Source organism: Lontra canadensis, unplaced genomic scaffold, assembly GCF_010015895.1.
Source record: "Lontra canadensis isolate GAN:19392208 unplaced genomic scaffold, GSC_riverotter_1.0 scaffold30, whole genome shotgun sequence".
Classification (NCBI taxonomy): domain Eukaryota; kingdom Metazoa; phylum Chordata; class Mammalia; order Carnivora; family Mustelidae; genus Lontra; species Lontra canadensis.
The window spans coordinates 11,940,146-11,955,063 of NW_022631024.1; the positions used below are offsets into that span (position 1 = coordinate 11,940,146).

At 36.8% G+C, this 14,918-nt stretch overlaps 1 protein-coding gene across 2 annotated transcripts in view; it reads left to right on the top strand.

Annotated features, from left to right (window-relative positions):
- PBX3 (PBX homeobox 3) overlaps positions 1-14,918 on the top strand; it is a 212,747-nt gene that overhangs the window by 43,793 nt on the left and 154,036 nt on the right. The window lies entirely within an intron of this gene.

Here is a 14,918-nt window from a genome sequence, read left to right on the forward strand (position 1 = left end):
GACTAACAAAAATGTTATAAGATGTTAATGTATAATCTCAAAAGAAAAGACACATAAAATAAGCTTTGAAATTAACCACTGAATTAGAAAACCTTGGTTCTATTTTAAGGACTTACTTAGAATAAAAAGTAGAGTTTTGAAATGTGGCAGCAATTTTCAGTAACATTTAAATTACTAATCAATAAATATTTTTTAATGAGGTCTCTTTCAACCTGCTGGAATTAGTTATATGCTCTAAATAACACAAGAAAGAGACAAGAATTCTTTCTGCCTCAGTCTTTCTCTTATTGAACATACTTCAGTTTTCAGAATGTCCTCCTCAATTAGAATTTTTTAACAGTTCATGGATTTGGTCTCTGAGCTACTTTACCTCTACTGAAGGTGAGTTATTTAATTCTTTAGAAAATCAGATCAACACACTTAACCATGTTTGTAAAGATCAGGAATTCTTAAGGAGAATTTAATAAACTTTCCTCTCCAGCTGTAGTTATGATCACAAGCAAAGCATTAACATAACAGCAGCAGCAATATTTTTCTCAAATCAAGAAATATTCCTCTAGAATATGTATTTAGGCATGAGACGACTTTTATTTGTCACAGACTGAGAGAAATACCAACTGGTTTTACTTTTGTTATCCCTACTGCTGATTCACAATTTCTATGTGACTTTTCACAATATATTTCTGGGGAACAAAGTTCATTGTAGTCTAAATGCAAACATATGTTTCTGTATATTAAGCAAGCATTTTAATACATTATTATTACTTGAGCTAATAACAAATAGTCATCTGTCAGTGAACTAAAAAGGTACAAAGTTCACAGTAATTCTTAGATAGCTTAGTAATTACCCAGACAGCTTGTTAGAAAAGCTGTTTAAATCTAGGATTATGAAATACACTGATGGCTATTTTCCTCCCATGGAGTTTCAAAAGATTGTTAGTACATTTGTCTATAATTACACACGAGTTCTCAGAGTCTTCATTAATGAAATTTATATTCTAAGCCAGCATCGATATTCCTTATAAATTCACTGACTTCTTCCTAAACCCATACTTTTCTGTCTTTTACTCCTCTTAGTCCCCTCTCCCCATTTCTTGGGGAAAAAAAAAATCACAAACCAGTATGGTGATCATTAATATTTGATTTATTTTTCTATAAATATTTGCTAAATAAATTTCTTTGGGTCCTGGGAACTACTTGAGGGAAGAGAATGTGAAAAGGTGGAAGAGAAAAGAAATTAAGTCCACAAAACCAGAAACTTTAATATGTTTTTTCCATTTTCTAATTATTGTTCCTCTATATCATGCCTTTATGTGTTCATGCCAACACGTATACATGAATTTACCACAGCAGCTGTGGTAGTTAATGGACTCTTAAAAGTCATGTTTGGATATAACTAAACAAATATGTATTCGTTCCTTTCTAATGAAATTACCCTTAACTGCCATCTTCAAAAGAAAGCCAGCTCCCAATTTGTTTAACTAGATTATTTTAAACAACATATACATATATATTGCTTTAGTGTTAACTTTTTAAAAAGATTATTAGAACAAACTTTACTCTTCTCAGGTCTTATTTCCATTTGTAAAAATACTTAATTCAATATATTTACATTTAACTTTTTTATTTCCTAAGGTATTTGCAGTTGTTTATCTGTTGTTTAGTAATCTGAAAATTCTTGGACATAGCCATTCTGATACTAAATCACTATTCAGCCCCAACTTAAATATTTCAATTATTTCTTTGTTCTCATTTTAAGGTGATACATTTTTAGATTGTGAGCCAAAATTTAGATGACCCAAAGTGACATTAATTAAAGAAGCAAGAGTCTTTTCTGCTTTAGGAAGGGGTTTCTCTGCACTTAACTGTGAGTTGTTTCCCCTCTATAATAATTGTCTCACTACCTAAAATCTGTGTTCCTTACTGACTCATCCTTTAACGTTAGAATGTAGGCAACATTTTCTTTTCCTGGGCATGGATATAATTAGATAAAGACATGTAGAGTAGATGGAGTATTAGCAGATAATTCCTAATTTTGAAAGGCATATGTAACCAAGTTTATAGAATGGGATAAGAATGCCACGAGCTAGAATTTAGTGGTAATTATCTATGTGTTTATAACATCTTTGACCCACATAACTGAATTTTCACATCCTTTTAAATCAGAGAGAACTATACTTATTAAATTTAATTCTGTCTAATTTTTGTCACTTATTTCTAGGATGTATATCCATTTAGTATATTTTTTTGATTCCTTTTTCGGAGTCAAAACTTCACAAATCAAGTAAACCTATTGTTTCAGTCATATTTATTATTGTTGTCATTAACTCCAATTATTATTATGATAGTAATAACAATTATAGGGTTAAATGCTATAAGATATTTGAGGTTAAAGCTGCAATAATAGACTACCAGATCTTAACAAATAGTATTTGGTTTCTGTTTTAACTATGGAGTCAGTGATGCTTACTGATTGAGCTGTTTCACTTCAAAGAAACATCACAGAAATTTATACTGAAAAGATAAATAAGGGTGTGATGCCAGTAAAAGAGCTTAGATGTGTAGATAATGAGAAGAAGCCAAACTGGGCTGGTTACAGATTCCTGTCTCAAATTCCTCACAGAATGAAGTAGGGTATATTTAGGCAAGTACTTTGATGGTATATATATTCCACTAAGAAACTCTTGGGAAGTCTTCTATTGTAATGTCGATCTAGAAAGCACTTCATGGATTATTAGTCTTATAACTCTAAGTTCTGTGTCTCATAGTAAATTATTATGCCAAAAAAAAGTTTGTATTATTATACCTACTCAGTACCTTACTACATGGAAAACCCTGGAAATTAACATATCTGTTATTCCTAAACACAAATCTGTTAATCAGCACCATCCCAACCTCTCAGTGTAACAAACTGTTTGGGATGGCTACTGCTAGTGGAGAAAATGGTTCTCTTGAGGGAAATTTTTTTCCTGGTTTCATGGGGTGTTTACTAACAGTAATCATTTCAACATGTATATTGTATCCTTTCTTTCATTTAAAGGTTTTAGCAGGAACACTAATCTGAGCACTAAGAATTAATTTAGGCTTTCAATGAATATTTGTTGAATTGAATTTACACAGCTCCTTCTATTTCCTTATGAGCTAGATAAAATGTATTTTGTATGTATTAATATTAGATTAATATGAACAATAAAATACCTTGAATGTGCTTTTGATTTTAAAATACCTTTCTGTTTGCATCCAGCCGACATTTTTTCTGGGCTTTGGGCTGCTGAATTAGGCTGCTGTGTCTTCAGTCAGCAAAATTCCATTGGTGTATCTGTCTATATGAGATAAAACACTTTATTCTAGCACAGGAAAAATTTTCAAGTCATTCTCGTCTTTTTCTTGCCTTACAACTTGCTTCCCTTTATTTTATGCAGCTTTGCGAATGATGGAGTAAAAGGATTTCCTTTGAAAATTAGTGTATGATTTCAATGTTTTGATATATTTCTTACCGTGTTTTCTCTACTATTAACAAAAGACCATAAAAATTATAAACGTGTAAGAAAATGCTCTTCCTGATAAAGGTTTATTACAGAGATTTCTCTACTTCTTCTCATAATAAAATTAGTGATAGATGTTATTGTGTAGTAAGTTTTCTCACATTCTGTCTCTGTGTTTGGAACTGATAAATTCTCCAGCATTTCCTTTCAGAGCTTGCATGTGCTCTTTAAAACCACCTTTTCTGTACTCACATACCCTCAGGTTTTGTTTTGTTGCTTTTTTGGGAATTTTTCTCTTCTTCTCTTCCCACTTACCATTTGTATATCCATACCTATGTGTAACATGCACATAGGGACATATATATGCATATTCAGAATATTTTTTTCTGAAATGTATGTAAGTTATTGACACAATGCACTGTTTTTTTTTCATTTTTTGTTTTTTTAATATTTTATTTATTTATTTGAAAGACAGAGATCACAAGTAGGCAGAGAAGCAGGCAGATAGAGAGGAAGAGAAGCAGGCTCTCTGCTTGGGGCAGGCTCTCTGCTCTCTCGACGTGGGGCTCGATCCCAGGACCCTGGAATCATGACCTGAGCTGAAGGCAGAGGCTTTAACCCAGTGAGCCAGCCAGGTGCCCCGACACAATGCACTGTTAACCCTAAAAACTTCAGTGACTATTTTGTAAAGATAGAGATACTCTCTTTTATAACCATAGTGTAACCTGAGTTTGATAACTCAGGAAATTAACAATGATATAATATTTTTGTATAATCTATAGACCTTTTATTCAAATTTCATCAATTTTCCCATTAACATGTTTTACAGCAAGAGGAAAAAAAATTACTGACCAGGTTTCAGAGTAAGAACATGATTTACATTTTGTGTCTCTTTCATCTCCTTTAATCTGGAACAACTCCTTAATCTTTGTTTTTCGTGACACTGACATTTTTTAAAGAATATAGGCCATTTATTTTGGAGGCTATTCTTTCAGTTCAGGATTTTTTGATGTTTCCTTATAAATAGATTATTATACAATTTTGGCAGGAACATCACAGGGGTGATGTTTTGTCCTCAATGATTAGATCAAGAGACACATGGTGTCTCTTTGTCACATTATTAGTGATGATAACTTTGATCATTACCTTCAGACTTATTTATTTAATTTTTACAAGTTTATTGAAATATAATTGACATAAAGTAAACTGTACACATTTACATGTGGGTTTTAACGTAACTGGTGAGTAAAGTTAATGACCTTAGAGGGAAGACTTACAAATTCTGTTTGAATTATAGGAACTTTATGAAATGTCAGGGCTGTGTGTTAGCTTGGTTTGTCAACAAAGTCAGTGTAGGTTCTACATGTTATAAGGGGATAAATAACATGTAAAAGAAGAACAGATTGACTTTGGGTCTTTATCTAGACTGAGTATTGGACATCTTTGTTGTGACCAGTGGCCTTTAAAATGTAGCTTCCTTATCTTCTGCTGCATTTGTTATCATGAGTTCTATTAGTAGTCCACTCTCAGATCAGTCTTAAGAATTAAAAAAAACTATTACAGATGGTAAAGACTGAATTGGTCATATACTATATATTGGTAATCAATTTATAATTTAAGTTGTAATTTATAAATACAGATTTCATTCAATATTAGATAGCTAAGAATTAAGATTCCTTGGTCTGTATATTTCTTAACTGATTGAACCACCCACATGCCTTTGTATATTTCTTGTAAGAATTCATAAAAATCAGAATTTCAGACTCTGAAGAGAGCTTAACCATCGTAATCTAGTGCTTTCCAAGCAGTGTAAGATAATGAGCCTCTTAGTCTCTGAGCAGCTGGGCTGGCCCTGGGATACCTGGAGCCTTGTGATGGTCACTTATGTCTGCATGCAGTCCTTTTTATTCTAGTGTGCTACGTAAATGTTACCATTTTCTGTAGACACCTTGACATAAAGGAATAAGGAGACACTGACTTTGTCCAATAGCTCACTTAATCTTTAACTCTTTTCTCTTGTATCTCTGCTAAATGATCATTGATCCTAGCCGTTTATTCAACAAATACTTCATACCAATTTGTGTGCCAGGCACTGTGCTAGATGTAAGGAATATAAAATAAGACAGATAAGCTGCTACATATTGAGCTTTTACATTTTGTTGGGGAAATAGACAAACCAACTAAATGAGTAACTGAGCATGGTAATTTAAGATTAAATAAAGTACTGTGGATGAAGTGAACAGAGGGATGAAAGATATTAGAGATCATTAGATAGTTTTAAGAAGATATTTTTGAAGAAATAGCATTCAGCTGAGACTGGTAAGGTTAGAATGAGCAGGCTTCAAAAGATCTGGAAGAAAACTGTTCCAAGAAGGACTAACCAAGTGCATTGGCCTGAGTGTAGAAAAGGACTCACTCACTGTATTTGCGGGACAGATTGCTGCATGGGTGGCTGGAGCATAGCATGTGAAGAAGGGAGAATGGCCCAAGATGAGGCTGGGGGTATGAGAAAGAGCCGGCTCACACAGTCTTCTGGGGATAGCAAGATTTTATTGGATTTGGATTTTATTCTAAAGAGCAGTGGGAAGCCTGTGGAAGTTTCAAGGCGTATCCTTTGTTAGGATTCTTAACCTCTCTAAAGGTTAACCTCTAACTTAACCTGTTAGGATTCTTAACCTCTCTAAACACAGGTTCCTAATCTAAAAGGAATAATTAATTGTATGTTATCTATCTCAGAAGGCTGTTGTGAGGCCTGCATGAGTGAACTCTTGTATCAGTGTCTAGTTAGCCCTTAATACTCTATTATTATTAGAAATATGTTTTCTGTTCTAGGGTAGTAACAATTCATCAGTCTACTTTCATTATTAAATATCTTCAGGACTGTAGTTCTGTGCTTTACCTGTCAAGTATTTGATTATTAATTTGATTTCCCAAGTATCTCCACACTAGGAGTTGAATGAAGTTCTCTGAGTAAGATACAAAATTATTTATGTTAACAAAAAGAGACATCTCTCTTTTTAATAAATCAATATGTTACTATTCTGGTTTATAATCAGTGGTTTATGAATTGAGTTATTAAATCTCATCTCTGGGTATATGGAAGTCTACTTATAGATAAAATGTAGATAGAATTTAGATAGAAGATCTATATTTTGAACCTTGAAGACAAAGTAAGTGATTCTGGATGTTGGTAAATCACTAAATAACTATAGTATTTACTTTCAAACGCTTTGTTGTTAGTCTACAATTTTAACATTTCTCTAGTGGAAAAATATGTATTTTGCAGACATAAGATATGTAGTATGAATAATGTAGAACTGACAGTATCTAAAACATTGTTGCTTAACAGAATCCTAAGTAGTACTCTTAATTTTCTTTTCTACAACTTTAGAGTCGAATTTTGTTAGTTACACTAGGTAAAGTCACCTCAAACGCTGACTTAGCCAATCCTAAACCATTAGTCCTAAGGGAAATAAAGGATTAGGTTCTTGTAAGACTCTGATGTTAACAGTTTTGAATCGATCAGTGCATTACCTTGTATAAAGTGTATTTCTGTTTAAAAAGACCCTTATTAAATATATATTGTTGATTCATTAACATTGAACTCATGGCCAAGAGCACTATAGATCATATCTGAATGAAACTTTTCTAATACTTATTTTCTCTGTAAGGCACATCCCATTCTTCTTGCATTTAAGAATACTAGACAGCCCCTCAACACTATGCTTGGAAGGCCATTTTATATAGCAAAATCCCCAACAAAGAACATAAAAGTGTGAAAAACATGACACTAAATATACTGCAGAAAGGATACTTGTTTACAGTGTGAAAACAAACAAGAAAAAACAGCCTTGCCCCCTGCTCTACCTCAGCTGGGAGCACGCACATCTGGTAACTCAAAATTTTCTCTACTCTACCCAAGTACATATCTTCATGACCACTAAAGTACCTGCGTATTGATTTGGGGATTACAAATAAGTTTTAGTGACAAAGTGAATTCACAAATGCAGATTCACTGTAATTGTTTAATTTTGGGAAACAATTTTCTAAAAATTTATTTTTACAGGGGAGATATAAAATAGATCAATCTTTGATTAGTTATTCTTAAACTACTTTCTATCTTGGTACTGATTTTGGGGGGTGCAAATAATTCTGGTTATAGCCATTTTCATTGTAGTCATTTGGTTCTCTTTGTGACTCTATTGCGACTATACTTCTGAGTATAGTCTAGGTTCTTCATATTCCTGAAGACAGTTCTATCTCAGTATAAAAAAAACCCAACCAAACAAGGACAAGTAAACTTTAGAACTTATAGGAGAGAAAAGAGTATCTGTGACTTCAGAGTATGGAGAGATTGCTTAGAACATAAAAATTACAAATCACAAGTGAAATAATTGATAAGTTATGTTATCAAGTTACATTCAGTTACATTAAAATGAATTTTGGTCCTCAACATAAACATGAAGAAAATGAAAGTGTAAACATAGAGTGGGAGAAGATACTGCAATGTAAATCACTGTAAGTTATTATTATTAGGATATATAAAGAATTGCTGTACGTTATTAAGTAAAAGACAATGTAATATGGGTTGCCTGGGTGGCTCAGTTGGTTAAGCATCTGTCTTTGGCTCCAGTCATGATCCCAGGGTCCTGGGATTTAGTCCGGCATCGGGTTCTTTGCTCTGTGGGGAGCCTGCTTCTCCCTCTGCCTGCTGATCCCCCTCCTTGTGCTTTCTTTCTGTCTCTCTCTCTCTTTGACAAATAAATAAATAAAATAAAAAAAGGAAAAGACAGTGTAATAGAAAAATGGACAATGAACTGGGTTGCTTTATGAAAGAACCATAGAGAGTATGACCAGTTCTGCTATAATGCTTGTTTTGAAAATGTGGAAGTATTCCAATGTGATTGATGTATTAGGGGATAATTTGGGTATAATGCAGATTTTACATTTGCTTTTGTGTGATTTTGTCCTTGAGAAACACTGAGTGAATGCAAAAACCTACACCCATCTGAGATGAGCTGCATAGGAATATGCAAAATACACACAACTCAGACATCTTTAGCTACCTCAATTCAATGAGTCTGGTATGAGCCACCCCCATCCCATGCACATCTAGTATTAGAATTTTCTGTCTGATTTCAGATACCCTTCTTCCACCACATTAGTAGCTCAGAAGTTGTAACCTCTGCAACATCTACTTGTGTAAGCAAACTTCAGTTTTGTTTCAAAGTGATATGCTCTGTTTATTGTATTACATATGTATTTCTTAATCATTTAACATGCATAAAACTGGGTTATCTTTATTAGACTCCTACTTTTTTTTTTTTAAGATTTTATTTATTTATTTGACAGACAGAGATCACAAGTAGGCAGAGAGGCAGGCAGAGAGAGAGAGGTGGAAGCAGGCTCTCCACTGAGCAGAGAGCCCGATGCAGGGCTCGATCCCAGGACCCTGGGATCATGACCTGAGCCGAAGGCAGAGGCTTTAACCCACTGAGCCACCCAGGCGCCCCAGACTCCTACTTTTTTATTAATGTATATCACTGACCCCTTTCCTCCCCATGAGTTCTGTGGTGTTTATGGCACCATTTTTGTATAGCTCAGTGATTTTAGGGGTGCGTATGTTGCACTATAGCAGAACTGATGGTACATCCGGTGTGATTCCTTTTATGTTCAAAGACATGTAAAACTGAACTTGTATATGAATGTGGTGAAACTCTAAAGGGGATGAAGGAAGGGGTATAGGGATGGGATTGGGGAGTGGTGCACAATGTTCTTTCAAAGATTATGTTAGGGGCGCTTGGGTGGCTTAGTCAGTTAAATGTCTGCCTTCGGCTTAGGTCATGATCCTGGAGTCCTGGGATCAAGACCCTGCATTAGGCTCCCTGCTCAGCAGAGTCTGCTTCTCCCTTTCTCTCTGCCCCTCACTCTGCTTGTGCTCTCTCTCTCTCTCTCTCGCTTTTAAATAAATACATAAAATCTTTTAAAAAATGATTGTTAGATTGTTTCTTCAACTGGATAGTAGGTACAATGGCTGGTGGTTGCTTATTATTTTTATGCCATTCATATACTTCATTGAAATATAATTCACATACCATGCAATTCACACATTTAAAGTATGTAACTCACTGGTTTCCATTATATCCTCAGAGTTGTGCAACCATCACCACAATTTTAGAACACCTTTATCACCCCAAAAGAAACCTACTTGTTAGCAGTTACTTTTTTTTTTTTTTAAGACTTTATTTATTTATTTGACAGACAAAGATCACAAATAGGTGGGGAGGCAGGAGGAGAGAGAGGAAGAAGCAGGCCCCCCGCTGAGCAGAGAGCCCGACACAGGGCTCGATCCCAGGACCCCGAGACCATGACCTGAGCCGAAGGCAGAGGCCTTAACCCACTGAGCCACCGAGGAACCCCTAGCAGTAACTTTTCATTTTCCCCCACAACCTCAGCCCCAGGCAGCCACTAATATCCTTTCTATTTCTTTGAATTTGCTTATTCTGCATATTACACATAAATGGAATCATACAATATGCCGTCTTCTGTAACCAGCTTCTTTCATTTAGCAGAATTTTTTGAAGATTCATTCTTGTTGTCACTTGTATCAGCTCTTTCTTTATGGGCAAAAAATATTCCATTGTATGGATAGAGCATATTTTACCTACCTACTCATCAGCTGATGGACAGTTAAGTTGTTCCCTCTTTTTGGCTCTTATAATATTGCTGCTATGAATATTTGTATGTAAGATTTCATATGGACATAATGTTTTTATTTCTCTTGAGTATATACCTGTGAGTGGAATTGATACCTAACTATGTTTAACCTTTTGAGGACTACACCATTCTACATTCCTACTAGCAGTATACCATATGTATACTTTTTATATATGTGTGTGTGTGTGTGTGTGTGTGTGTTTAAAATATCTACTCAATACACTTTAATACTTTTCAAAACAAGACAGTAGGGACAGTTGAAATGACTACCTGTCTTTTTGTCTTTAAGTACAGAAACAGATAATGGAATGAGGAAATCTCCAAAGCTAGGGATTCTATCAGATGATAAAATTTACTTTAACATTTGGAGCTCTGGATCAGTGGATAGCTCTAGAACCCTGGGTTGATTTGTGGAGGAAGAAAACTTTATCTTCAGCAAAATTCCCATAATTTCTTCTAAACCTCTCCTCACTTAGTCTCTTTTCGTTCTAGGTGCTTCCTGACTTTTGTACCATCCCTCTGGAGGCCTAGTTTTACAGATTCCCAAATGACCCCTCCCTTCTCTTTGCTTTTGTAAAACCTTTCATTTTCTTAGTGTTTGTCTCTTAGAGGCCAGTATTCTATACTGACTTACTCTTTTTTTTTTTAAAGATTTTATTTATTTATTTGACAGACAGATCACAAGTAGGCAGAGAAGCAGGCAGAGAGAGAGGAAGGGAAGCAGGCTCCCAGCTGAGCAGAGAGCCCAATGCGGGGTTCGATCCCAGGATCCCCGGACCCTGGGATCATGACCTGAGCTGAAGGCTGAGGCTTTAACCCACTGAGCCACCCAGGTGCCCTGACTTACTATTTTTTCAAAACTCTATTTATTCGTCAGAGAGAAGGAGAGAGAGCACAAGCAGGGGAAGCAGCAGGCAGAGGGAGAAGCAGGCTTCCCCCCAAGCAAGGGAGCCCAATTCAGGGCTCTATCCCAGGACCGTGGGATCATGACCTGAGCCAAATGCAGAAGCTTAACCGACTGAGCCATCCAGGCATCCCTATACTAACTTACTATTGACTGATGTTAGGTTAATGTTTTATAATTTTCAAAGGATTTTCAATTTAAAAGATCATTTTGTTCAAAAGAATATACTTGGGCGCCTAGGTGGCTCCGTGGGTTAAGCTTCTGCCTTCAGCTCAGATCATGATCTCAGGGTCCTGGGATCGAGCCCCGAATGGAACTCTCTGCTCAGCGGGGAGCCTGCTTCCCCCTCTCTCTCTGCCTGCCTCTCTGCCTACTTGTGATCTCTGTCTGTCAAATAAATAAATAAAATCTAAAAAAAAAAAAAAAGAATATACTTTATGATGTAATGTTAAGCTTTCAGGGGAGGAGTGAGTCGGTTCATGTGTTCTGTGTGTGTTCGTATGTATGTGGGGATAAATAGCTCTTTACAGTACCCAGTAAGCCATGCATGTAATTCTCTGTTCCTGATGAGGTCTCTTCACACTTCATTCTGACTATGCCTGACCCTATTTCTACTTGTGTTAAGTCGGCCTCTTTGGCCAGTTTTCAATGATCTCAGACTGTAGTGGACTTTTGGATATTTTTATATATGTAGTTACTCAGCATCTTTTAAACATCTGTCCTCTATTAGGGAAAATGCTACTTTTAGTTCTGTGTCTCCAAGCCAGAAAACCATTTCCTCACCTTTTTTTTTTTTTTTTTAAGATTTTATTTATTTATTTAAGAAGGAGAACATAAGAGGGAGAGGGTCAGAGGGAGAAGCAGACTCCCCACCTTGCAGGGAGACCTGATCCCAGGACCCTGGGATCATGACCTGAGCTGAAGGCAGACACTTAATGACTGAGCCACCCAAGTGCCCTCCTCATCTTTTCTGAAGCAAGGGGTCAGGCATCTGATCCAGACCCAGCCAACTAGATGTAGTCATTTGAATTCAGGAGAGGAAAGTGTGAAGAAGATGGCACAGTATGGAATCTGTTCCTAATAAAAGTGTCAAAGCTGGCATAGATATTGGCTTTCATAGGTGGCAAATGGTGGGGCTTGTAGTCACACACCTTTACCTCTCAAGATGTGAGGTGTGGGGGCACCTGGGTAGCTCAGTGGGTTAAGCCTCTGCCTTCAGCTCAGGTCATGATTCCAGGGTCCTGGGATGGAGCCCTGCATTGGGCTCTCTGCTCAGCAGGGAGCCTGCTTCCCCCTCTCTCTCTGCCTGCCTCTCTGTCTACTTGTGATCTCTGTCTGTCAAACAGATAAATAAAATAAAATCTTAAAAAAAAATAGAAATGTTTAAAAAAAAAAAGATGTGAGGTGTGGTCTCCATGCCTAGTGGCAGTCCTACGTGAGGATTTGGGTGTTGCAAGTTACATAGGCATAGGCCCTCTGGAAAATTCTAAAAGCTCTGTAATATCTTTCAGAAATATCTCTTCTAATTAAACTAACTAGAATTGTCTCTATCTTTCTTGATTCCTTAAACTTTCTTAACTGATGGTTAAATCCTTATTTGGATGATAAACATGAGGTCCAGATCTTCCTTGGCTGGAGATAGAATGTTTGCCTAGTGGCTTCTTAATTGGCCTTTAAGAAAATATCTATGTTTGGGGTGCCTGGGTGCCTCAGTGGGTTAAGCCTCTGCCTTCGGTTCAGGTCATGGTCTCAGGGTCCTGGGATCGAGCCCCCCATCCAGCTCTCTGCTCAGCGGGGAGCCTGCTTCTCCCCCCACCCCGCCCTTTGCCTGACTCCCTGCCTACTTGTGATCTTTCTCTCCATCAGATAAATAAATAAAATCTATTAAAAAAAGAAAAGGTGGCGCCTGGGTGGTTCAGTGGGTTAAAGCCTCTGCCTTCAGCTCAGGTCATGATCTCAGGGTCCTGGGATCAAGCCCCGCCTCCGGGCTCTCTGCTCAGCAGGGAGCCTGCTTCCTCCTCTCTCTGCCTGCCTCTCTGCCTACTTGTGATCGCTGTCAAATAAATAAATAAAATCTTAAAAAAAAAAGAAAATATGTTTTATGAACTATTGAAAGCATACAGAAATTTAGTGACTAATAAACAACGATGTACCTCCAGCTCTATTAAAAATATCCATTTAGCTACATTTGCTTCAGATCTTTTAAGGAAGTAAAACATTACAGATATAGTCTATTACTTGACTCTTTTCATTGACTAGGTTTGCTTTGTTGTTTTCCATCTACACACTTGAGTTTCACATTCACTTCTATTTAGGGTATCAACATGGTGCCTTACCGCAGTGATTATCTTACGAGCATTCAAAGTTTTTAGTCTCTTACCTTTTTGATCAATACAAGGACTCGAAGGCTTTCAATCATCGCTCCTGTCCATCTTGCACATAGGTATAGGTTGCAAGTAATGAAAACCCCAAGTACTGTCATTTAAGCAACTCAGGATTTCTTTTTTTTATGTAACAGGAGGCTCAGACTAATATAATTTAGTCAGCAACTCATTAATGTTGGGGCCATTTTCTCTGCAATTTTCATGGCCAGTGAAAGCCCTTAACAGGCTGTCTTCTGTGTCATTTTGACACATCTTCATTATTCCTTGGGCCATTCCTTACATTCGGGTCCATCAAGAGGTTCCAAATCATCTTACATTTTCCTTGCCCCAGCCTTGGAATCAGCCATATTCTCTAAGTATCCCTTGTTTCTTTTAGTGGAGAATGACATTTAGAAACCAAGATTTAGGGGCACTTGGGTGTCTCAGTCATTTAGCGTCTGCCTTTGGCTCAGGTCATGATCCCAGGGTCCTGGGATTGAGCCCAGCATCGGGCTTCCTGCTTGGTGGGAAGCCACTTCTCCCTCTTCCATTCCTTGTGTTCCCTCTCTCACTGTGTCTCTTGTCTGTCAAATAAGTAAGTAAAATCTTTAAAAAAAAGAAAAAGAAACTAAGATTTATGTATAAGGTTCATTCATTGCTATTGGGTGTTGCTGCTTCTGGGTCTCCTCAATGAAAAATATGTAGGGAATACCCCCTCCAACACACACCGCACATATATACACACACAATCAGAACAAATTTTAATCAATATCGTATCTGTTTATCTAGAAAACCATGAATCCATTTCAACACCACAAAGTTCATTCTAATTTTCTCCTGTTTCATGTCTGTATCTCCCTTTTTTGCTAGTGTGAAACCTGGTTTCCATTAACTTAATATATTTAATTATTAGATCAGTCCTCCCTGATTATAACTAACCTCCTGTCACTGCTTGCCTCACCTCCCTAGTCTTATGTCCTCACCATCTTCTTACCCTTCTTAGGCTGTGGTACCATAGGATGGTTCAGTCCTCCTTTCCCCCTACCCCACCGAGACCAGTGAATATTCTCCTCACCCTGAGCAGGAGTCCCACAGCCCATAGTAGGCTGCCATTGGTAAAGGATACAGATACTCTCCAAAACTCCCTTTGGGAACTGCCAACCCTTCATTGAATGTGTTTACTTCTCTTCTTCCCTTCAGACATCTGCCTTGCTTAGCCCTACCTGAAACCTTTGTACTGAATTAAATAAATCCTTCTTTCATCTTCTCCTCCCTTCCTTTCCTCCCTTCTGTTTCATAGACACAGGTCTTCCTATCTTCAAGGGTACGACTGAGGATATTTTAGTCTTTTTTTTTTTTTTCTGTTTTTTTGTTTGCTATATGCATTGTCTGTTTTTCCTCTTATATGTATATTTTTCTGTTTGTTTTGGTCTAGCTTTCATGTTAGAG